Raw genomic sequence first — 24,901 nt, 5'->3', positions numbered from 1 at the left:
CCACACCTAGGGAAGTTAGAATGAGCTGTGGAACATTTTTGAGTCGGAAGAGGAATGACATTTGCATATTCATCCAGGTCATTTTCTGCTCTAGGTTGAATGGACCATAGCCTCCCAACCACCTTACCATTTTCATGATACTTTATACTGTCTGACATTAGGATTTCTCATTTATTTGCCCAAAACATTGAAGCCATGGCCCTCATGGAGCTCAGCAAGTCTAATGGAAGCGACAGTGAATAGACGTGTCAACAGATAATGTGGTGAGAAATGAAGGGTAAGAGCCGAGATGGCTCAGCTTTGGAAGGGGCTGGAAGGGAGGGCCTCTCTTGGCAGATGGCCCTGAGTGTGAGGAGGGGCACAGCAGGGTGGGAAGGAGACCAGCCAGGCAGAGGAGCAGCCTGCACAGAGGCCAGGGACCACCTGGTGCACTCCAAGCCCTGGAACCCATGTGGCGCAAGGGAAGAGACAGAAGTCAGAGAACCAGCAGAGAGTGCCGAGCGAGCTGTGGATTTGACAGAGAGGTTCCATGTTTTTCCAAGTGCCTTGGCAATCACAGAAGTGTCTAAACATGACACCCAGGGATGCCTGGAGGATGGCAAGAGAAGCAGGGAGGCCAGCAGGGAGACGTGTCTGAACAGTGGTTTGGACTTGAATGGCAGCATGACATCAGAGAGAAGTAGATGGTTCAAGATGGGCTTATCAGACTTTGATGTGGAGGAAGAAGAGAGAAGTGATAACCAGGGTAATTCCCATGCGCCTGGCTTGAGCAATCAAGTCCATCACTCCATATACAGAGGTGGGGAAAACAGCGCGGTCAAAGGTTTGGGGGTTGTTCCGATAGGATGTGCACCAGAAATTTTTTGAATAGTGGTAAAATATGCACCCAAAATTTTGCCATCTTAACCCCTTTTAGGTGTAGAGTTTAGTGGTATTAAGTTCATTCAGATTTTTGTGCATCCCGTCTCAAGTGTTTGCGAAACTAAAACTCCACACGCATTAAACAGTAACTGACCATTCTTTCTTCCCCCAGCCCCTGGCAACCACCACTCTACATTCTGTCTGGATAAATTTGACTAATTCTGGGCACCTCATGCAAGAGGAATGTCCTCCAATTTCACCCATGCTGTAGCATGGGTCAAAAGTACCTACCTATTAAGGCTGACCACTTTTATATCACAAATCTCTATCACCACCTTTTTAATCCATCATCTGCCCGGTTTACTTTGGACGCTTCCACCTTCTTCACTTTGTGAATAAAGCTCTTAGGAACCTGGTGTGGAGATCTCTCTTCCAGATCCTGCTTTCGGTTCTTTGGAGTGTACACATAGCAGTGGAATTGCTGGATAATATAGTAATTTCATTTTTAATTTCTTGAGAGGCTACCATGTTGTTTTCCACGGTGGCTGCACCTTTAACATTTCCACTAAGAACACACAGCGTTCCTCCTCTCCACATCCCCTTCAACACTTGGTATTTTCTGTTTTTAGGATAGTAGCCAGCCTGATAGGTACAAAATGGTGAGAAGGTTTTTTTAGTGAGTATTTTAGACAGTTGAGTCTTCAGGTCTACAGTGCAGGAAGAAGACTAGATCTGGGACACACAGGTTCAAGTTTAAGCCATCTTCCATCCTTTTAATGAGTTCATTGGGGGGGCCCAATTTTTGAGTTTGTGTGTTTGTGTCAAATTGACTTCTAAGCACTTACATATTGACAGACTTAGATTAAACAGTTTGCTACTTAAAACAATCTTACATACATGTTTGAAATATTCCTTTATCAATTTAGAAATATTCCTTATTTCCACTTTCATATTATACGAAGGAATTTTATCTACAGCCTTCATCTACCTCACCTTTTGAACCACCTTGGGGGCCATCCAAATTGTTTTCCAGAGCATATCATCTTGTTGTCCCTCTGAGTTGTATGAGGTATAATGTGTTTTGAATCTGCTTTTGATGCTATTACTGGAACTTTCATCCCAAACCACAAGTACCCAGTTCTATACTTGTTAGTTCCATTTGTTAATAACCTCATTGGCCAAAATAAGTTATTGCCAAGCCCACAGTTCGTGTGAGCACAGATACAGCAGGCACGTTATGCGAGGGACCATTACTGTCACCGTATCCTAAGTCCTAGTACCAGGAGTCCTTTTTCTGCCTTCCTACAGGGAAAGTATTTTAATGCACAATACAGCTTAAACACTGTGCTGCTTTTGAGAGTCATCATTAAAGTGCATTTTTATTTATAGTGACACCCGGTGCTTGCAACTGTGAAAGTCATATTCTCGAGAATAATTACTAGGTAAATTTGTTTTCTTCCTTTAAGAAAAAGTGTCATGAGGTGACTTTTATAAAAAAAAAAAAAAAAAAAAAAAAAAAAAAGTACTGATCAAGATAGTCTCAAGATAGTATACCTTCTGTAAGGAGTACTTTGGTGATCAAAATAAAATACTTAGGATACCAACAAATAATATGATAAACTCTGTAAACACTCAGGAATTAAGGAGACTCAGTCTTTTCTGAAACTTGCATTGGGGTGGGGGAAAAGTACTTGCTATTACCTTGCCTTTTATTCAGGCATGCATTGGTGCCAATTATGAACTGGGTGTAAGAGACTTAAGTATAAGAAAAAGCTATGCAGTGAAAATCCTTAAGCACTAAAGCAGTGGCCAGGCCCTTAGCTCATGTATCTTTGGTAAGAAAAATACTTGTCTGACAGGCTCTCCTGGGTGTGAGGAACCTTTCAAGGTTCCTTCTGACCTTACGATGCTGTGATTGAGTGATACCTCCATCTGTTTATCTGCTAATTAATTAATTAGTTTCAAGCACTTTCTATATTGTGGAGAATTTCTTAATACTGTATAACAGAAGATATATTCATCAGTTTAGACAACAAGGGTAAGAAGAGCAACAAATACTAAATTATTACTTCAAAAATTAGACAAGTCCGTGTTGAAGGTACCTAACCAGATTTGATTCAGTAATTGAAATCCATTATATTCTAGGACTCAAAGCAGGATGATCTGTTTCTGCTGTGATCATTTGGGTAAGAAGGACAGGGTTCTCAAAAGCAGACTTGATAGCCTTGTATGGTCTGCATGGAGGAGTGTGTATATTTGGTTTCTGGCTGGCCATTTGTCCATCCATCCATCAGCCATCCATGCATGCATCCATCCATCTGTCCGTCCACCTTTTGGTATATTTTTACCTGTATCAGTTTACTGTACGTGTGAATGATGTTATCCATAATCACGGACATGCTCTTTACTTAGCATAGAAGAACATTAGGGAAAAGGAATACTGCTACGGCCAAAAAAAAAAAAAAGTTTCCTCTTAGTCCAAAGTTATGAGCTTTTGAGTTCTAATTAGGCCCACTGGACATGGTTCTTCCTGAGCCTCTGCTGAAATAGTGATCATGTTCATTTCACATTTTGGACCTGGGAATTGCAAAGTGATTTACCAACATTAATTCATCAGCGTTCCTAACACTTCTGGACAAGACATTAATATTTTTTAACTCATCATCTAAATGTTTTCTAGAGAATTTAAATGTCTTAGCTACCATCAAATATAGAGTAAGGAGAATTAAAAGTCCAGTCACCTATTTTTGAACTACTGTTTGGTGACCTGATCTATACAAGGATGTCTTATTTGGAGGAAATTTTTAAAGGGGCCTGTCAGAGGGGTCATCAGCTTTGCTTATGTAAAAGTATGTAATGAAATCCTGCTAGGGAGAAATCATTAGAACCCCCAGATGACCATTTTCCTTTAAAATCCTCTCTTCATTTGTTCCAGTGCTTAATGAAATGATGAACTTAAAATGATGTGCCTGCTGTGTGTCCCCCAAATGATCTGTCACAGCATGTGAACAAATAGAAGCAAAGCACCAGCAAGCAGGCCCAACTTCTGTGCCACCCTAGAACTGGTTCTCATTCTCCAGGACTTCTGTGACCTTCCAGTGCTGTGTAACTCAGTGGAGAGTAAACCCTGATGCCAGGTTACTGTGGGTTTCAGCCTGTCCGAGAGGTCCAGTTCTGCAAGTGAAGGGAAAGGAATTATTTCAAAACAAGGATTATTCCTTCTGGGGGCCATGGGGCCATGTGCTGTTCATCATGCCCTGGTTTGCCATTCCTTGAGTTAACAGAGGTTTTTAGGTGAAAGTAGAGGGTTTTTTAACTCATCGAGTGTGGCACGTGAAGCAGCGTGATAATTACTTAGAGGTTTAAAAGTTAGAAGCCTCGTAAACGTAGCTCATGTTCTCAATCATCATATCACTGAGACGCTAATTTGCTTTCTTTAAACTTGGTTCTTGCAAACATGCTTTTGGAATAGGAGTCTCCTAACAATGTCCACGGGTCAGGTCTAGTACAGTATTTCAGGAAATTTAAGTACTCTGTAAATAGTCAAAATTACAGTTTTGTAAGAGACAGAGTCTGCTTTTTTGGCAAGTCTGGCTTGTGTTGGTATCAGATCCCCCCTCTTCAAATTGCAAGGGGAAAACCGTATGTGACTTTCTGTCTCAGTCGGCTGCCAGTGCATTGAACTTCCCAAAGACAGCCTATGTGCTTTCTTTCCTGTCTTAACTCTTTAAGGTTTGTCCGGTCAACCAGACCTAAAGATAGAATATGCAAAAACAGTACCAAGAGCAGGATTCCACCCCGATTCAAAAGGAACCTTTCAGGTTGTTTACTTATTTCTTGGGGAATTTGAGACTGGTGGTATGGTGCTGGGTGGTTACATCTGACAGGTGACAGGAGGCCTGATCCATCAAGAAGGTTGGCGTTTGGGCTTCTGACACATTACCTTCTTGCAGGCAAGGCCCGAGGGTCTTCTTCATGCATGTCTGGGGATGTGGCCACCATGAAGTTCTAGGAACCAGAACTTTAGATTGAGTTCTGCCTTTGGTCCCTGGCTCAGTGGCCCAGGTTCCTCAGAGGGTGTAATTAGTTGCTGCAAAGCAGAAAGCAGTAGTGAAGATGCAGTTAGAAAGTGGACTGAGAGCTACAACTGTGGAGTGGAAGCAGGAGGCCTGAACTCACGGTGAGGTGGCTCTTCCTATGGAGAGCCGGAACCAGCCAAGCGAAGCAGAATAGCAGGCGTTCGGACTCTTCCTAGGGGAGCATTTTTGGACTTCAGAAGCAAATCAGAGATCTGTTGAATGTTGGTGCAGGAAGGATGGGTGTAGCCCAACCTGGCTTTACTTTCGTTTATCACATACAGTTTTACACGTGGGAACCCGAGATCCAGAACAGTGGAGAGAGGTTTGGGGGAGCCCAGGGTTCAGCCTGCCTGCTGCCTGCCTCTTTCCCTTCACCAGGGTCACTTGCCACTTTTTCGAGTCCCATTCCTCCTTCACTTTGTATTCTTCAAAGACTGAAAATGTGACCATTATAGGAAAACATTTTAAGTTAAAAACTCTTCAGTGCATGTGTGAACTATGTCCCAACTTTCTTTGATGTTTCTGGGGCCACTGATGACATCATAGATTTTATAGTCTGTTTACTCAAGAGAAAAAAGGATTGTCACCACTCTTTTGTGGACTCATAATATATAAAACTAATTTCAGGAACTGAAATGTTAAAATATCAAACACTGTGGTTATTATATACAGGCTCTCTCTGTGTTATAGATGAACCGTTTTCCAAACAGCCTCTGCTCTTTGAAAGGCTTGCTTTCCTGGAAGTCCAGGCAGTCCCAGGAATGAAAGCTGACCCCTGATGATCCATGGGAATAGGAATCAATGGGGTTTAGGAAAATAATCCAGGAAATTCATCATGAGCCAGAACTACTAACCAGAAGCTGAGCAGTAGGCAGGCGTTCCACGGACCACACTGACCACATTGCTGGCTGAAGAACATCCTTAAGTGTGGATGGAAAGCAGGGGATGTGCCAAAGGTGGGGAGAAGGGGGAGTGAGGAACCTGGGAATCCACACCCCAGATCTTAAACTACATCATTAAGAATCTGTTTTTTTTTAAATGTCGTAAGTGCGTACACACAGGAGTTTTTGCTTGGCAAAATGGAGATCCTGGAGACGGCTGGTGGTGGTGGCACACAGTGTGGATGTATTTTGTGCCCCTGAACGGTATACTTAAAAGTGATTTGGATGAGTGGGCCCAGTGCGCACCACTGTCATCCCAGCAACTCAGGAGGCAGAGGCTGGAAGATCGCAAGTTCAAGGCCAGCCTCAGCACCTTGATGAGGCCTTGTCTCAAAATAAAAAATTATCAACAGTGGAAAAACACTCTCGGGTTCAATAACCTAGACCCGAAAATAAATTTTAAAGGAATAAGATGGTAAATTTTGTTACATGCATTTTACCACAATTTTTAAGAATTAGGTAATGTCTACTTATATAAAGAGTTTCCACTGGTTAGATGAAAAGTTGTAAATCACATCACCTGCCAATCCATTCAGAAAACTTTGATGAAGCCCCTGTTTTGTGCTGCAGATAGTATTGTAAGTACCGAAACCTAGAATCCAGCCATGAATACAATGTACCCCTGTCCTGGTGTTGTTCCAGGGTAGTTTAGATGAAAGTCTTGGGAACGATGATGACCACCCCAAGCGATGGGCCAAATGTGGAACAAAGACAGTGCCCATCTGTGCAGGGGGCCGTGTCTTGGCACTCTGCAAGAAGGCCGCATAACGGGATCGCTGCAGAGGGGCAGTGTGGACCAGCCCAGGGGAGCAGCAGCCAGCGCAGCAATCAGTCGGCACTGTGCTATTGCTGCTGCATCCCAATTCTACCAGGGAGGTGAGCTTGTAGGCTAGTGAAGTAACGGAGCCAAAGAGTCCCATACACCAAGTTGTGGAATGCAGACTCCTCGGATCCGTGGGGTCAGACAGCCTTTAGCACTGGCCTTAGGGTTTCTCACTGCCCCCCACCCTGGCACCATGGGGCTGCCCTCAGAAGTACCAGATGTGATGGGGCCGGTGGAGGCAGAGGAACCCACAGGTTAGCTAGTGTGAATAGCTTCTGTTTACTTGTCTTATATATTTGATTTCCGTATCGGGTTTTATTTGAAGTCTGGGTTCTAGCTCTAAAAAACATACATTTGAAAACCACTGCTATTGGTGATGAGGAACCATTGGAAAATATGAGAGTTGGTGTCAGGTGCATGTTTTAAATATCAGTATCTGCCTTCAAAGAGATAAGCACATTCTGCCCACTTGTGGACCTTACCTAGGGGTGCTTTGTACATGATACGCATTCAATGACAGGTTCAGTTGGAATTATTGTACATATGTGACTTAGGGATATTTTAGGGCAAACTGTTGTCAGAGGGGTCAATTCAATAGCATATTGCCCAGTAACTCAAAAGAAATCTGTATAAATATAAATCATATAACTTTCCTCTTACTCTTTCTTTTCCTTATGTAGAACTGGATCACAATTATTACTTTTTTTCTGAGTTTCCTATTTTTGAGACTCTAAGTTTTATAATTTGATGTCTTGGACCTGGTAGACAACTCCAATTCTATATGTCAGATCAAAACTTTGTAGAAAATAATAGTTAATTGTACTTTTTTAATGTTTGAAATGATATTCTGGGCAAGTTTTGTTTCCGTATGGACTATAGCCAGAACCCTACTGTTTTTCAATTTGTTTAAATGCAACAGCTTAGACAACATATGTACATGTTCAGTTGAAGATAAAGGGTATCATTATTTTTAGCCTATTACAAAGAAAACCACATTTTCTCTTAAATGTCTTGATATGAAGTAATTTGAACACAATTTCTGTTCAAATCATTTTCAAGAGATTGGCTGTCAAGTGTATTTTTTTAAGTAGCACTTTCGTAAGAACCAATGAGACTTTGCAAATTTAGATATATTCTGAGTCTGAAATGTGGTTGAAGATGTCAGTTTTTAAACAGCTCTTTGAGAAGCAGTTAACTTAAAAGTATAGCAATTGAGAGCACACCAAGAATGTTTTGAAGAGTAAAGTCTTGATACACTAGAAAAAAAGGCTGACAGATTCACTACAGTCAGGAGACAAGCAGGTACAACTCCCACTTGCAAAAACTTTTCTTATCTAACCAACTTCTGACACTGGCCTAGGGAAGCCTCCAGCAAATCCTTACCCCTTGCGAGCCCAGCTCCTGAGTCTACTGTGTGTTCTCCCAGTTTCCCTCTGTAGTAATGTACCAAGCGATGACTTCACCACCTTCCTCTCCTGGTCTGAGGAAAAAGAAGTTAGACTTAGGAAAAATGGCAGGACTGATATGTGCTTTTCCCTTGAGCCCGGTGGTGTGTGTGTGTGTGTGTGTGTGTGTGTGTGTGTGTGTGTGTGCGTGCACATACATGTGTGCAAAATTACACATTTGAGTTCACCAATTTGAAAGAAGAAAAAACAACTTTGACCCCACTTCTTGACATCTCCACCATTACTGATTTATTTTGTCAGTTTATTTTGTTCTACTGTTGTTAAAGGCTCAATGTACCCCCTGTTTTGGCAGACAGGATGGTATTGGTGGAACTTATACCTTCTCTATTATAAGACATAACTGAGTAGTCAATTGTTGGGGATTTTTGCTTCTTTTTCTTTGGTCTTATACCGTTTTCTGCTGATTGAGCTTTGTAATCCTATCTAGGCACCAGAGTGATTCATAAATAAATGAAGTGATGGGTCCTCAGTGTTTGTTGTTTTTATACCACAATAAAGATACCTTATGACTTACTGCCAGACTTATCACATACTGGAAAGAGTTACTGCTTCCTCCCCGTCTCTGAAAACTTTACCCAGGTACGTTCTGGAAGTCTTGTTCTGTTTTCCAGAATTCAGATAAATGCTTAAAAGTCCACTTGCCTTGTGTTTCTCTCTCTTTCTCTCTCTCTCTCCCTCTCTCTCTCTCTCTCACACACACACACACACACACCAGAGAGAAAGGAAAGGAAATGTAGAGGGTGGTGCCCAGTGTTCTTTCAAGGACTCTACAGTAGTTCTTCAACCTGATGTTTCCACTCAGGATTTTTCAACGTTACGGTGGTGCCAAGCTGATGTACATTCCCTAGAAAACATACCTGGCCTGTGAATTGAGATCTTCCCCCAGGTTGGCAATGGCACTTCGTCCTCCAACTCCATGCGGGGCATTGCTGGGAGCACAAGGCCCTTCAGCCCCACTCCACAGCGTCCCCCGTGGCTGAGCTGGGACAGGCTGGGACGTTAGATGCTCTTGGACACATTTTTTAACAGCGGTGGTGTTGGTCGGAACACCGCTATAAGCTGAGGAGCATCTGTTCACCCCGAGGCCGCATTCCACAAGATGCCCCATGGAAGACGTGAAGTGGCTGCCCCCTTTGTGGGTCTTGGCACCAAGTTGTGTGATCCTGCCGATAAGGGCTGGCCTTTGTGAAATTGTGGAGGGAGGCCGCAGAACCGATACCAACTTTGGGGTTGGAAGAGTTTTATTCAACCCATTTTCTGCCAGTTTCCAGTTTTGTGATCTGGGGCTCTGGCTTAATCAGTCTCTCAGAGTTTGTTACCTCATCTGTCATGGGGGAATAATAAACCTACTTTCACAGGGCTGTTGGGCAAGTTAAATGAGAACCGATACAGGAAATTCAAGTTTTGTTGGTTTTAATCTGAAATTACAAGACTTTTAAAAACCAAAGAATGTACTTCTCTAGCTGCTTGCTAGGGGTGTTAGGTGACAAGAAAAGGGCCTGGCTGCTTTCGTGAAAGGGGAAGCCTCAGCCTCTGATGACTAACATTAGGACAGTGACTCCATGCTGTGGAGGTACATTAGGCTCCTCTGGGGAGCTTCCAAAATCTCATTGCCTGGGCCGCACCCCAGACCAATTAAGTGAGGGTCTCTGTGGGTGGAGCCCAGGCACCAGGACTTTATAAAGCTCCACAGGGAATCACAGCATGCAGCCAAGTTTGAGAACTGATGCTTTAGGGGAATTTGAAATCTCTAGTTTTTGCAATGACTAAACAGACAAAACTTGGGGTTCTACAGCCAATACTTTATTCTTTTTTGCTTAAACAGAGACTTAGCCATCATGCTAAAAGCATATTATTTCTATTGATCATACATGAGATAATTAAGTCCCCTTGGTAGAGCCAATATTAATGGGTGGGTGTGTGACTGGCCAAGAGAACAGAAGGCTATCTGAGGATGGGGCAGTTCATTAGAGGGGAACAAACAGAAGCAAAGGGAACTTTAAGACTAGAAAATCCTTTCTTGTACTTGTATGCTGCATGACCGAAGTGATCCTGCAATGTGCATAATCAGAAAAATGAGAGATCACACTCTATTCATGTATGATCTATCAAAATGTATGAATGCATTCTACTGTCATGTGCAACTAATCAGAACAAATAAAATTTAAAAATTAAAAAAAAAAGAATAGAAAATCTAACAATATCAAGCTACTTGTGTATGGCAGTTAGTCCCACATCCAGCTGTTGGTTGGATTCTCTGAAAGCTCAGGTTTATGACCCTGATGGGTCCTGGGGTTTGAAAACCTGCTACATCTTCAAAACATGGAATAAGGAAAAAGCCTTTAGATAGTCACTCTTTGCTGAATAGAGTCGGTCACACCACAACTAGAAGCCAGTTAGTTGAAGTTACTTTGTTGTATATATAACAAATATATATATATATATAAACAAATATATAAAATGAAGTTAATTTGTTATATACACATACACACACACATATATATATACACACACATATATTTGTATTTAAAGTATTCTTTAATATTTTAAAGAATTAAGGATTAATTCTTTAAAGAGAAAGGACTAAAATCACTCCATACTCAAAAATTATCTCAACAAATGATGTTGGGGCAACTGGAAAAGACACATGGCATACATGCAAAAAGAAAGTTAGACCCAGACTGGGGGTGTAGCTCAGTGGCAAAATGCTTACCTAGCTTTCATGAGGCCCTGAGTTCAATCCCCATACCCTCCCCAAAAAAGAAAGACCCTTACCTAATACCACATACAAAAAAAAATTAAAACCTATCAGTTACCTAACTGAAAGAGCTAGAATGATAAAAGCTCTTAGAAGAAAACTTGGGAGTAAATCTTTAAGACCTTGGATTTGACAATGAATTCTTACCGATGGACACCAGAAGTACAAGCAGCAAAAGAAAAAAATAGTTAAATTGAACTTGGGAAAAAAAAAACATGAGTGAACAAACAGTATCAAGGAAGTCAAAAGATAACACCCAAATGGGAGAAAATATTTACAAATCATGTGTCTGAAAAGGGTCTAGTTTCCAGAATGTGAAGAACTTCTACTCAGAACAAAAACATAAATAAATCAATTGAAAAATGGGCACAGGCCTTGAATAGACGTTCCTACAAAGAAGATACAGAGAGGGCCTGGAGGGTCACGAAAAGATGCTCAACATGATTAGTTTTCAGAGAAAGGCAATTAAGAAGCACAGGGAGAGACTTTGTACTCATTAGAATGACATAATAAGAGAAACGAAGGAAAGTAGCAGTGTTGGCAAGGATTTGGAGAAATTGGAATCTTCAGACCTCGAAGGTGGGAATGTAATATTACACAGCCACCATGGAAATGGTTAAATATAGAATTACTAGGGCTGGGGTTGCGGCTCACCTAGCACGTGTGATAGGTGGGATCAATCCTCAGCACCATGTAAAAATAAATAAAGGTATTATGTCCATCTACATTAGGTATGTATCCAACAGAACTGAACACAGGTTCCAAACACAGACCTCTATATGAATATTCATAGAGCATTATTCATAATGACCCAAAAGTAGAACCAACCCATTTGTCTGTCAGCCAATGAATGGGGAGCAACAGACAGCATACACATACAATGGAGTATTATTTAGCCAAAAGAGGAATGAAATACCATTGCATGCAACAACAGGATGAGCTTTGAAACCATGAAACCAAGAGAAATAAGGCAGTGACAAAACCCAGATGCACGGTTCCGTGTGTGGAGCATCCAGGAGAGCCAAGTCTATTGCAACAGAGAGCAGGCCCGACATCGCCAGGGTCTGAGAGGAGGCAGCATACAGGGTGATACTTAATGGGTTTGGGGCTGCTGTGGGCACGCTGCAGACTTTGGGAATGAGACAGAGGTGGGATTGCACAGTACTCCCCTGAATCGTACACTTGAAAACTGGCTGAAGCAATGAATTTCATGTTACATGAATTTTACCTCCACTTGAAAAATGCCTCTTGTCCTCCATCTCTTCTCTAATGCCACACGGATGGTGGCCTTAGGGCCAGTCATGTAGCCACAGCGCGAGGGTCTTGCTGCATAGCTGCCCTTGGCAGTCCCGCCTCTCTCTTGAACCGTTTTCCTTCGCATGTCAAACCTTTGCACAGAGCCATCTGCGCTGCCCTCGCTTCCTTACCAGCCCTTGCCTTATCACCCCAGTTTCCACACCTGATCTGGAAAGCTCTGCATCTGCCCAAACACCAGCTCGGGAGCCTCCGGCTCACCAGGGGGCTTTCCAGTTGTTGAAACTAGAGGTTGGGTTTCCAGCGGGGCCCTTCCACCCACTGGGCTCCCCACGGCACAGTCACCCAGGAATGTTCGAGACTTTGAAACAGATGGAGGACTTGCACACCACATCCCTGCAGGCATAGGCACATTGAGCGAAGTCACAGGTACAGAAACGTTTAAGTGGGTGTGAGAAGATGCTGTTACGAGCACCTTGCACTCTGGGTAACAGGTAGGCAGCCCTGGTCCCCGTGAAGGTGGACCCCGTGGAGCCAACAGAGTGGCTTAAGGGCAGCAGGCAGCTGTATTCTTCATTCTCCTGATTTCCACTTTCCTTTTTCTTTCTTCTGCTTTTTTTTTTTTTTTTTTTTTTTTTCTCTTTCTGCTGGGGTCAGCAGGAATGGGAATCTCTTTTTTTTTTTCTCCCCCTTTCTTTTTAGATTCGTCTTATTATGATTATGATTATACTGAAAGACCTGCATGAGAGGAATGCTGCAATCTGAATTAAAAATAGCATTTTCTGTCCTCCCACACACAACACTTGAGTGCTCTGAATGCCTTTTATAAATGCACACTTTCTGCCTGGCTGGATAAAAGAAGCTGTCACTTAATTTCCATAACGAAGTCATTCCCGGGAGAATTCCATTGTTTTAGCAATAGAATTTTTGTAAAAGGCCTCTTATTTTGCCTGAAAAAGGTAACAAAAATGAACTTTTGAGAGCTTATTCGACAAAACAATTAAGTAGCAAAAGATTTTCTCCTTTTTTGATACGTTAGGAGTTGTAAATGTGAGAATCCCCTGAGCCGTGATTTAGGATAAGCCCCTAAATCCGGAAGATGGAGGAGGGGGACCCCCATCATTCCTTTTCCTACTACAGACATGGTGTGCTGTAACTTGAGAATGTGTGCTCTAGAGCGGGGTGGCAGACAGATGTTGCCAATTTTAAGAAGTTTGATGCACATTTTTTCAAAGAGAAGTAGAAAACCTGTAGAATGCTCAGTGGATTTAAAAAAACAAAACAAAAACCCCTTGGGCTTTTAACAAAACATGATTATCAGGTGTTTTAACTGAGTTTCAGGACTTTGATGACAAACTGCAACTGCATCTTGCCAGGGTTTTTTTACTCAGAAACTTGTAGTTGATCTCTCTCTTTATTTGAGCTTAAAACATTGTAGCAAGTGAGATACAGGTATTTCACTCCAGTGGCTTGCAACCCATCCACACGCAGGTCCCCTCCTCTGCGTGTCCCCCCAGCCCTCCACACAGTAGATCTTTGCTCCAAATATGGTATCAAATCTTCCATTTCACATTCATAGAAAGAAAGGATAATTGCATTTCTTAACACTTACCCGGCACCAGGTAACCCACATCAAAGAATACCTGCCTTTGGTCTTGCAACAGGTAATCCCCAGATTTCATGCCAAATGGCATTCCTGTTATTTGGTGTTCTCAGCAGAGACCATGGAAATCTTGGTTTTCAGCTAGAATCATTTTCTTAAGCCTTCTCCAGAAGGAGAGAAGTTTTGAATAGCGCCTTTGTCTTCTATGAATTGCATCAGAGTTGTAATATTTTAGCCAGGAGGCAGCTACCCGACCCACAATGGCAGGGATTAAGGAGAAGTTGACATGTGGAATGGTGTGTTGGTTGACTTTTAAGAAAACAGGTAGACAGAAAAAGAAGACAAACAATGTTGACAGTATTCTTCTGGAAAGTTCTACAGGCCCAAACATTATGCAAAAGTTGGGTAGTTAAAGATGCCGGTGATTTCTAGTTTTAGAGAAGAATTTTGTTAGTTTCAAATCTTTGAATGACCTTTCATCACGTGACAGAGCTGTAACCCTGAAAGCATGATTTGAGATCCTACCTGCTGCCAGGCTCTTGCACAGTAATATTATGTACAAAGAAGGAAGTTGTGGCTTTGATAGGGTACTTCCCATGTGGTGTTTTTCATGCCATTGGTACATTGTTACTGTGTCTGTTCAAAATCACAGAGTGAGGGGCAGGCGTAGATTCTCTCTTGTCATTGCATCTTAATTCCCTTTTGGGGACTTTGTGAAGTCAGGCCCGATAGTAACTTCTAATATTAGGGCCAAATAAAATACTAACTCCTAACCTGAGTGCAAAAAGAGAATGAGAGGGAAATATTTCCCTATTTCTTTCTTAGATTTTTTACGAAGCTTGCTATGTAAAAAAAAAAAAAAAAAATGGAAATAGAGCAGAATATTAAAGAAACTTACTGGTCAGGACTCCACACAGCTCCTCACAGACCTGAAACCACTGATGCCTTCGAAACACTTGAGAAATCACCACAGCTGGAAACAGACTCTGTCCCACCTTCCCCGTTTTTACCAAGCATGTCTGCACTGCCACACTTGATACTGATCTTTTCAGGCAGAAGTGTGTGAATCTGGCAGCCAGAAAGGGGACGAGTGGCTACAGTGTGTCCCCAGGCTTCTGGATCAGGATTTCTCATTTCCTGTTGGACTTCAGCAATCCCTGCGGGGCCAGAGAGAGTTGAACCAATAAGACCGGGAATACATTCTCAGTAGGGAGCACGTCCATCTTGTCTTTAAGATAATTCCCCAGAGACGTCATCCTCAGGGATTCCGTGCAGGTTACCTATTCCACACCTGTCTGTTCAACTTGCGTTTTGTTCTTGATATGCAGCTACGCTTCCCTCTGGGTGTATAATCATATTTCATAGCAAACCTTGCACTATACCAATAAGGAGACATAATCTGCATACAGATACTCGCACCTGCAGAGTCTGTGTCTAGGTGGATAAAACCTCACCTTTATGTGGTAAGCAGGGCTAATAATAGGAAGCTGTGGCATGGATCAACATGGATTAAAATTTTTTAAAAAATGTTTGATCACAGGAATTTTCTCAGCATATCTATCTCTCTAATTGTGTGTTCTTTGGGCAGATGCTAATTTTATTTTTTTATTTCCTGAACACAAACCAGTTAATGTGTCCCAAGTATATCCTCTATATCCAAGATTGCCAGTTTGGAAGAAGTTTGATCATGGATAATTCACGTGGAGCTTCGGACGTTGATTGAATGGGGAGCACCGGATTTGGTGAATAAATCTGATTGTTCAGAAGTGCTGGCCTTCATCCCGCCCTTTACCTCCCTCCAGTTCTTCCTGAGATCTGACTTGATTCTGGGAACACTACCCTGCAGATGCCTTTCCTGAGGACAGCAGTGCTCCTGGCCCAGTGGGATTGCCCCTGCTGTTCCTCTGTGAGCAGGTGGGGCTCCGTAGCCTGCACCCTGCTGGGCTGAGTGCTCACCCCAGGAAGCCTTTCAGAACTGTGCAGTTGCTACCAGCCCAGGCTGCTTCCCTTTCTTCCCCAGAAAGAAAATACCCAGAGTCAGCTTTCGTCCTGAGTTAGAAAAAGAGGCTCCTCCAGAACATTTCCTTGATTGACTGAGCAATTTCCTTATTGGCTTATGTAATGACTTTCCTTCAAGTCACCAAAAAGGGAATTCATGCATTTGATAACCACAGGGGAAGGAGGACTAAGGACATGTCAAAGCAAAAGTGAAATTCCACAACCAGCTCGTCAACAGGAATTGATCTGGGGGTTCCCGGTGGCACACGCATTGGAGACACATCCCCACCCACACAAGACAGCCACACACTCTGCCTTCATGGAATGTACTGGAGTCTGCATGGGAAGATGCCCTACCTCCAGGAGAAAGAGTAAAGTGATGAACTCCCTTTGGAAAAGGAATGAAAACTAGGGGAATTCACATGCAAGGAAGCATCTCATGGGGGTCGAGGAAGTGGTGGCATAGGAGGATGAGGAAAGAGTCGTGGGAAAGTGGGAGTGGAGCCTGTCAGGAGGGATGGCTTGAATTGTGACATTTTAGAAATGTGGGCTCTCAGACAAAGTGAGAAGGGCAGTGTGGTGGGCTCAGCCTGCATGAGGGGAGGAAGAGGAGGAGATGAAGCTGGACCAGCCTGTCGGGGCCAGATCCAAAGGCCTGGAACATCAGATACAGTTTGGAAGATTTCCAGGAAGCAAGGAAGGAGGACACGGCGCAGTTGTATTATGTAATCTCTACTTCAGGAAGTTTGAAACCAACAGGGATGACTCACATGGCTTGGAGCGAGAACACTGAAGGCAAGAAGACCCATTTGTAGTGAGGGGAACGGAGTCGGAACTAGCATGGCGGTCGTGGGAACAGAGTGGGAGCAGAATTAATAGCACTTGACAGCTGACGGACTGTGGGAGAAAGAGGAGACAACCATGCGATTAGCACGAGTTGGAAATTAGCAAGGAACTGGTTTTGATGGGAAAAAGATGGGAAGTTTTGAAACACGCATAATGTATTTACACTGCGTAAATCCAGCAGCCTTTTGAGGGAGATGTCAGAGTGCAGGATACAGATTTAAGAACTATGTGCAGAAGGAAATCAGTATAGAAAGAAAAGGGAGCCAAGCCTGTAGCCAAGGGAATACAACCTTAGGGCAAAAACCTGAGGAAGAGGAGCAGCAGTCAGATGTACAGAGCTTCAGATTGCTACCAGCCAAGACAGATCAAAAGCATTAGTATATTTGGGTTGCAATTGACAGATAAAACTTAAAGTGATTCAAACAAAGCAAAAAGATGGGAATGTAATGTAATACATGTATATTAAGTTTCTATTGCTACACAATTTACCACAAATATAGTGACTTAAAAGGACACCCATTTATTATCTCACGGCTTCAGCTTAGTTGGCTTCTCCTTCTGGGTTTCATAGGCCGGAAACTGTAGTGTTGTCCAGGTCACACGCTCATCTGGAACTCATGGACCTTTGGTGAGCTCACGTGGTTCTTTGCAGACTTTAATTCTCTGTGGTTGCTGAATCGAGGCCTGGTTTTGTTGCTGCCTGTGAGCTAGGGGTTGTCCTCAGCTTCTGGAGTCCACCTTGGACCCTTGCAATGTGACTAACCCCATTCCCAGCATGGCCTCTCACCTTCAGTCTCACCCCTGGTAGTGCTCTGTCCCTTTTAAAGGCTCACCTGATTAGACCAAGCCCACCAAGCCTCATTCCTCTATTTTAAGATCAATCAATGAGGAACCATAATTATTGTCTTCGAGATCCCATCTCAGCAACAGCACCTAGATTAGTGTTCTGTTGAGTAACTGAGAGTGTACATTAGGAGGCAGGATGGTCTTGGGGATGGCCTGAGAACTTGTCTGTCCCACCATAATAAAATCTCCAGGAATAAATCTAACTTTTGGTCTGACTGGATGCAAGGGACCTCGCTGTCATTGGGACTCTGACTTTCTCTCTCTGTGGAGCTTTATTCTCAAGTTGGTTTTCTTTACAAGGTGGAAAAGGAGCTTAGAGGTGTCCTGCTTGCCTGCCTAACCATTCTCTGAAGGCCAGCCTCTGAGAGGAGCCTCTGATTGGCCTGTCTTGGGTACATGCCTGTCCCCAAAGCCAGATGCTCCAACTGGAAGGATGCGGTACGTTGATTGGCCAGACCCGTTCCAGGCTCATTGTTTGGAGACAAGGGTGAGGTCATCCTAGCCCAAGTACCAAGGAAAATGGGGGAGCCATCATTTCAGGAAGATGCTTTTCAAGGGAAAATGCTAGTTTATGAAACCATAGAAAACAAGAAAATGAAAGGATCTGTGGGTGAACTGTATTGAATATTACGAGAAGTTACCTAGGATGAGGACCTGGGAAAAGTCCCTGCATTTAGAAGGCAGGAAACTGTGATGTTGACCTTTGAAAGAGAAGGTAGCTTGCTAAAAAAAAAAAAAATAGTGATAGAACCAACGTTGGATTTATACTGCACTTTCACCTGCTGGTGAATGGCAGACGGTGACAGCTCTTTGGGAACCTAGCAGGAAATGGAGAAGGTCTTTCAGGGACAGCAGTGACTCAGTGTGTGTATATACGTGGGCTGAGACGTCACTAGTAGAAAGGAAAAAGGAGGGGAGACAGGGCAGAATTGACCCCCAATAGGACCTGGATCCAGCAGGGGCAGAGAGAATAAGAAGTTCAGTTGGAAAGAAGGATCACAGGACGTTTTCCAGGTTTTATGTATTTATTTATAGTGTGTGTGTGTTGGGGTGGGGGGGTTGGCCATTTGTCACCTCTTTGGGATAAACAGGTATCATCCCTGCCAATACAACCCTCTTACAGTCATTATCTACCTATGAAAGAGCCACAGGCTCTATCTGGTTGGACAGTGGACATAAAGATCCTTAGAATGGTGTTTCCCAAAGGGTGGTCCCAGATCAGTAGCCCCAGCCTCACCTGGGAAGAAGTAGAGAGTCTCTGGCCCCACCCCAGGCTTTTTGAATCAGAAATTCTAGGGGAAGTTCCCAACAACCTGTGGTTTAACAGGACTTCCAGCTGTTTCTGATGCTGCTTGAGGTTTGAGAAGGTTGCCTCTGAGGCCCCATCCCTCCTCCATGTGGGGTGAGGTTGCCCTACCAGTAGGCTTTGAAAAAGTTATGAGATCAAGGCTACAGATGCCTGGTGACAGGAGGTGCAGGGAGCATGTCACCCTTGAAAGATGGCGGCAGCCGTTCAGAGACCACTGGCGACAAAATGGAATGGGATGGAAGAACCGAAAAGGGAAGGCCAGCTTGTAATTTGGTTGTTTTCAAGTTGGTGGAGAGCTTTCATTTGGACCAGGGGTGTCTTGGGGGGTCCGAGTCCTTGGAGGATGGAGGAAGGCGAGAAGTTCCTTGGTTACGGCAAACCAGGAGGGAATCCTTTGCAGTGAGGGTTAAGTCCTGGAACAGGCTTTGGATGTGGTTCGTTTTATTGAAATTCAGGCTCTTCCACAAGACACTTAGCTTGCAAAAGAAGGGCATGCCAAGGTTTCTCTCATCAGGGAGCTTATAGACTTTTTGAGCCTCCAAGACTTAAATAAATCCAGTGGAGTATAAAGAGACGGTAGGACAGAGTGCTGAATTAAAAGGACCTTGGGTCAGAGTATGTGGTGGAGACTGTAAGTGCTGTGGGCAGTCAAGGGAAGGAGAAGCTGGCTTTGTGTCATTTCCTCCTCTGCACGGGGGATGAAACTGTCAGCCTGACATAATTTCCCAGGTCTGATGGCAAGGTATCAGACAACTTGGCTGCAAGAACTGCTTTTCTTGCTCTCTCCTGAGTTTGCTAAGGTCTGTCAAGACTAGCTAGGTCAAACTAAAGGTTTGCATTCTAAGACTTTGCGCTTGGAGTATTATTAATATTTTTGTTTGTGTGAAAAACTCAGAGGAGAAATTACATTTTACCCTGGGCATCATAAATGGAAAAAGACTCAAAGTTTGGAGTATTTGTTTCGGATTTACTCCATGCCTGGGGAGGACATGAATGAGCCTGCCTAGGGATGCCTGGGTTTTGTAGGATGTAGAAAGCAAATTGCTGATTTTTCTTTTGTGGAAAACTTAGGTTGGGCCAGATCGGGAATGAGCAGGAACAAGAAAACCCTGCAGACGAACACAGCTTTTCCTTTGCTTTTTCTCTTTGCATCATGATGCTCCTTTGGGTACAAAATCGGGGTATTAAATCAAGAGACACTGTTACCGATGGACATAAATGCCATTTAATAAAAATATCCTAATAAGCAAGGAGAAGCCAGGACTTTGGAACCTCAAGCAAGGTACTAAGGTCACGTGTGATGTTTTCAATCATTGTTTGAGTGACTTCTCTGCAGGCAAGCTGTGGTGTGCAGTGTCAAGACCGCTCGCTCCCTTTCCTCTGACTTTGATGGGGTGGCTTGGGGTGTATTAGGGAATGGGATTTTTTCTTTCCCATCATATCAAGTACAGGTCTTGAATGGGGTTTTCCCCCAAACAGGCTGCTTTGTGTTTGTTGCTCTGAGGGCCCAGCAGTCAGAAGGAAGGATTGTCTCTTGCTTCAGGGTACTGAAAACAGCTTTGCTTCTTGACAGAGACCTAGTTGAAATGACTCCCCCAAAAGTGGAACAACAAACGAATCGCCATATGCAGATCTGACCCAGTGTGCACAGGCTGTTTCCTCAACCTGGAGACCCAATACCTGGCTTCACTCTCTTTTCTAAGAGGTTTCCTTAGCACCGCTTCTGAAATGAAGTGCCCCTTTAAGATCGTCAATCATGATTATTTTTCCTTCATTGTCTGCTTTTCTGTTACTGGGAATTGAACCCAGGGGCCTTCTACCACTGTGGAACAGGGTCTCTGTTGCTAAGGCTGGCTTCAAACTTGAGATCCTGCCTCAGCCTCCCACGTTGCTGGGATCCCGGGTGGGCACCTCCGTGCTCCGCCCTGCTTGTCATATTCTGTGCATACACTCAAAACTGTATGCTCGAACTCTTGAATGTCTGTGCCTCTTGTCTTGAGGAGTACCATGAGACCAGGGTCTTTATCTATTTTGTTCATTATTACTGCCCCCCTAGACAGAGAATCTGGTAGATGTAGTAGCACTAAGTAAAAGTTTGCCCAGCGAATGAGTTAATTCATAAGCAAGCACTTGGTAGCTAGATTCACTAGAAAAGTGACAATTAATACAGGCAGCAGAACTCTCCTTCCCCCTTCTGTCCTAATTTTTTTTTGAGATATATTTGTCAGTGTTTCATCAATTCCAAATCTAAGATCAAATATTATTCACTTTTTTTTTTTTTTTTTAAATAAGTGGGATCTATTGTTTTCCCCTCCTGGAAATACTGCTTGTTACACCCATAATGCACTCTGGCATCTCCCACCTGTGTTCAGTACACACTCAGGACTTAGGGAAAATCTGGTGCTCGTGGGTGATTTATACGGAAGCAGACGGGATCCTTGTACGACACTTAAATTCTGTTTTTCATCATTCCCTGAAGCCACTAATGGAAATTCCTGTCCCTCAAGTATGCGTCTCAAGGGTACATAAGTCAAAATAGTTTGATCATTCTGACCTGGGAGCAGATGTTTCTGAGTCTGCCTTGGGGGGGGGGGGAAATAAGGAATCCAGGTGTGGAAAATACTCGTGATTAGCCGAGGACTAGGTCTTTTCATTAAAAGCAACAAACCTACACAGCCCTTCTCCAGCGGGGCCTTGGTGTGCTCCTGTGTGTGACTGTGGTCCTGGGTGGGTGGAAAAGGCAGACTGCCAACTGGAAAGTCTCATAGCCCCGAAAACATGCAAATCTGCAGGAGCCTGTGGCCTGTACCAGAGAGCTGTGCCCCCTGCCCGCGCCCCTGCCCGCTTACGCTCTCATCCCCTGAGCTTCCTGTTCCATTCCTTTCTCTTCCACCCGGCACCCCGCACATTTGGGTGCTCCAGGGAGAGCCGACTGTTGGTGCCTGGCCAAAGCTGGCTATTACAGTCTGGCTCAGAGTCCCCAGCAGGCTTGGGCCCAGTAATAATACTTGGCCCTCCCTCAGCGCCTGTCTCCTCAGGAACTGGGAGTGCTTTGCCAAAGTGATCTTATTGATCTTCCCCCAAACCCAGCGGGGTATGGACGCGCTAAAAGGTGGTAGTCCTCACTCCCGTTTGCAGAGAGTAAAATCAAGTGACTTACTGGGATTTTTTTTTTTTTTTTAATAAAAAAATACTGTAAAGGGGTGGTTGGTGAATGGTCATTTAGTCTAATTGATCAGTGACTTCATTTGTTGAGACAGAGTGATTGTTGATGCCTTTACCTGTTTCTCATGCCAGGTGTCCCTCACCCCTCTGTGACCGGAAGGAAGACTCTGTTGGAGCCGGAAGACCTCCAGCTTCCCTGGGAAGGCTCCATGGTGAAGAATAGGCCAAGGCTCTCTGGGAACGGTGCGCAGTGAATGTTGTAAGTTAAAAAGGAGCGCTGTACCTGCAGCGGCCTGCCTGCGGAGGACTTGTGAGTCACTGAGCCAGGCTGATGACAGGGTATTAGCAGGAGGCTGGGTGATCATCCAATTAATGCCCTTGCTTATTTTTTTTTTTAAGAGGTTCTGTTTGTATTTGCTGTGAACTTGCCTTTCTCTTGGTTTCTGTGCAGCCCTGCTCATTATTTCCTTCTAGAATAAGTGGAATACAATGATTCTTTCACAGGAGAACGCCTTGCCTACTGGTATAGCCAGATTGCATCCAAGTTAGTGTCGCCTCGTTGGATGGAGTTTATGCGGTTCTTTTAGGTTGACGAATAGGCCGAGGATTAGTGGCAACCAGGATTTCCACCCAACTCTAATTCTAGCATTCATGTGAAGTTTTGAACGAGAGATTCTTTTGTTGTTGTTTTCTGATTTGAACATCTTAATGTACAAGGACGAGCAGTCCTACTGGGTGTTTATGCATAGTTAGTTGACTTACTGGATTTCATCAGGTTGCTGGGTTTAGGATTTTGAGATTAGTAAATAAATAGTACTGTGTGTCAGCTGATGGCTTGTGACAAGTTCTAGTATCAAGCAATTACTGAGATGACCCAGGAGGAGTTCCGAGGAGCTTACCTACTGTGAAACTTGATGCTACTTTTTGGAGATTTTGCCTCATTTCGAGACTGTGTTGCCAAAAATGTTTAAAAGAGTGTTAACAGGAAAGAATACCAGTACAGGAAACCCAGGGTGGTCAGTGAACACCCCCTACAAAGAGGAAATGACATGGCCTTCAAATTTTAGAAGATGAAGGGCTAATTTCAACTCACTTTTTGTGTTTGTGTGCCTATTTTTGTAATATGTGTATTTATATATTATGTGTATGTTTTTAATTTCTTAATTTAACCACAATACCTTTTTCAGTATATCACCTATTTGTCCCGCTGCCTAAAAATTTTAAAACAGCTAGATGTAGCATGTATTGGGAAGTGAAAATACGGTCATTAATAAGTTCCCACTAGATTTTTTTTATTTCATGGGTTTCTAAATATTAGAATTAAGGTATGTATGTGGATCCATGTTTCCTCAGGGTTAAATAGCAGTACTAAAATGAGCTTATTAAGTTTAAATTTTTCCAGTGCTTCATAGTCAACAGTGAGAAACTTGAAAATTTCAGCGTGTGTCTGTGTCACATGATGACCACCTTGGTTCCAGTGGGCAGTGCCCAGTTGTCCTGAATTCTTTGCCTGGTCCTGCCATCAAGGTCAAACATATTCATTACCTTGGGCAAGAAGTTGGTAACCTCTCAAAAGTGGTGTTTGGTGGGTTTATATGTTGCTGGGTACTTGCTGTTCATTAGCAGTCACCATCTTGGCCTGCGACCCTGGTCAGGGGCAGAACATTGAGTAGACATGTCTACACTTACCAGAAATTGCTCTCTATCACTATCAAAAAATAATTTGGAGCCCTGTTGGATTGGGGTGTTAGGATGTTTTACCAGAAATTCTTTTTCCAATTAGGTTGTTGTTAGAGGTGATTTTTTTTTTTTTTTTTAAGGTGTCCTTATCCTGGGAAACAAATATCTTGTAGAAGAGTTTGCTAGGTTTCAGGTTCTGTTTCATTTATTGATCTACTTATTTCACCCATACATACTGAGGATTGAACCCAGGGATGCTCTATCACTGAGCTACATCCCCAGCTCTTAGTTTTTATTTTGAGACAGATTCTTGATAAATTGCCCATGCTAGCCTCAAACTTGTGATCCTCCTGCCTCAACCTCCTGAATAGTGGGATTACAAGCACGAGCTACCCCAGGCTGTATTTAAATGAGCAGTGCAGTTACTATAATCAAGATAGTGTGTTTCAAATATTGCGCGTGTGCGCATGTGTGTTTTAACCCTTGTGTTGAAGTCCTCACGTCAGACCTCAGACACTGAGGTTTCTAAAGCTCTGAAGTGTAAACTTTAGGATGCCACAAGACAGACTTAAAGTCATTTTAAAATCCTTCTGCAAATGGAGTGTTGAGAGGAAGGAAATTCCACATTCTAAGTCCCTACACGTGACTTTCTCTTCAGAACTGCATTGCTGGGGATGGGAGGGAGCCTCCCAGTCTTGGTAAACCTTGACCTCCGTCTCCTCTCGCAATCTCGGTCCCGACCTGTGCGTTGCCCTAGCTCCTCTGCACATCTCCGTGCTCTCTCACATCCGCCCCCATCTTTGTAGAGGTGATGACCTTCGCCCCTGGACTGGTCTCACGCCAGCTCTAAGAGGCTGTGTCTCGTGTAAGAGTGGCAGGGAGAACTGGAGTCGGGAGGCCTGGGATTCCCGGGTGATGCTATAGTTCACAGCAGAGCTCTGGGCCCCCCAGGCGCCTGTTCTATGCTGGGCAACATGGGTAAACTGAGGCCTGTGACTTCCGGGGGTTCCGAAGGCCGATGTCGTCCTCTGAGGCACCTTGGAGCCTCACGGTAACATCTTTGACTCCTAAAAATAACCTCATTTACAACTGCTGTTAATATATTGTGGGGCTAGGGTTGTGACTCAGTGGTAATGCGCCCGCCTAGCACGTGTGAGGCACTGGGTTCGAGCCTCAGCACCACATAAAATTAAATAAAGGCATTGTGTTCATCTACAACTAAAAAACATTTTAAAAATATATTGAGTATAGCTAGCCTTATGGTTAAAAAAA

General features: G+C 43.6%; 1 protein-coding gene across 5 annotated transcripts in view; it reads left to right on the top strand.

Annotated features, from left to right (window-relative positions):
* Positions 1 to 24,901, top strand: part of Atxn1 (ataxin 1) — a 377,602-nt gene that overhangs the window by 215,403 nt on the left and 137,298 nt on the right. For all 5 annotated transcript variants that reach the window (XM_047557706.1, XM_047557703.1, XM_047557702.1 and 2 more), the window contains one exon: positions 22,082 to 22,208. The gene's annotated coding sequence lies outside the window, so the exon portion shown is untranslated. The remainder of the gene's footprint in view (positions 1 to 22,081; positions 22,209 to 24,901) is intronic.

The sequence above is a fragment of the Sciurus carolinensis genome, chromosome 7 (genome assembly GCF_902686445.1).
Source record: "Sciurus carolinensis chromosome 7, mSciCar1.2, whole genome shotgun sequence".
Lineage (NCBI taxonomy): Eukaryota > Metazoa > Chordata > Mammalia > Rodentia > Sciuridae > Sciurus > Sciurus carolinensis.
The sequence above is the reverse complement of the archived record's forward strand: the minus strand, read 5'-3'. Positions and strand labels throughout refer to the sequence as shown.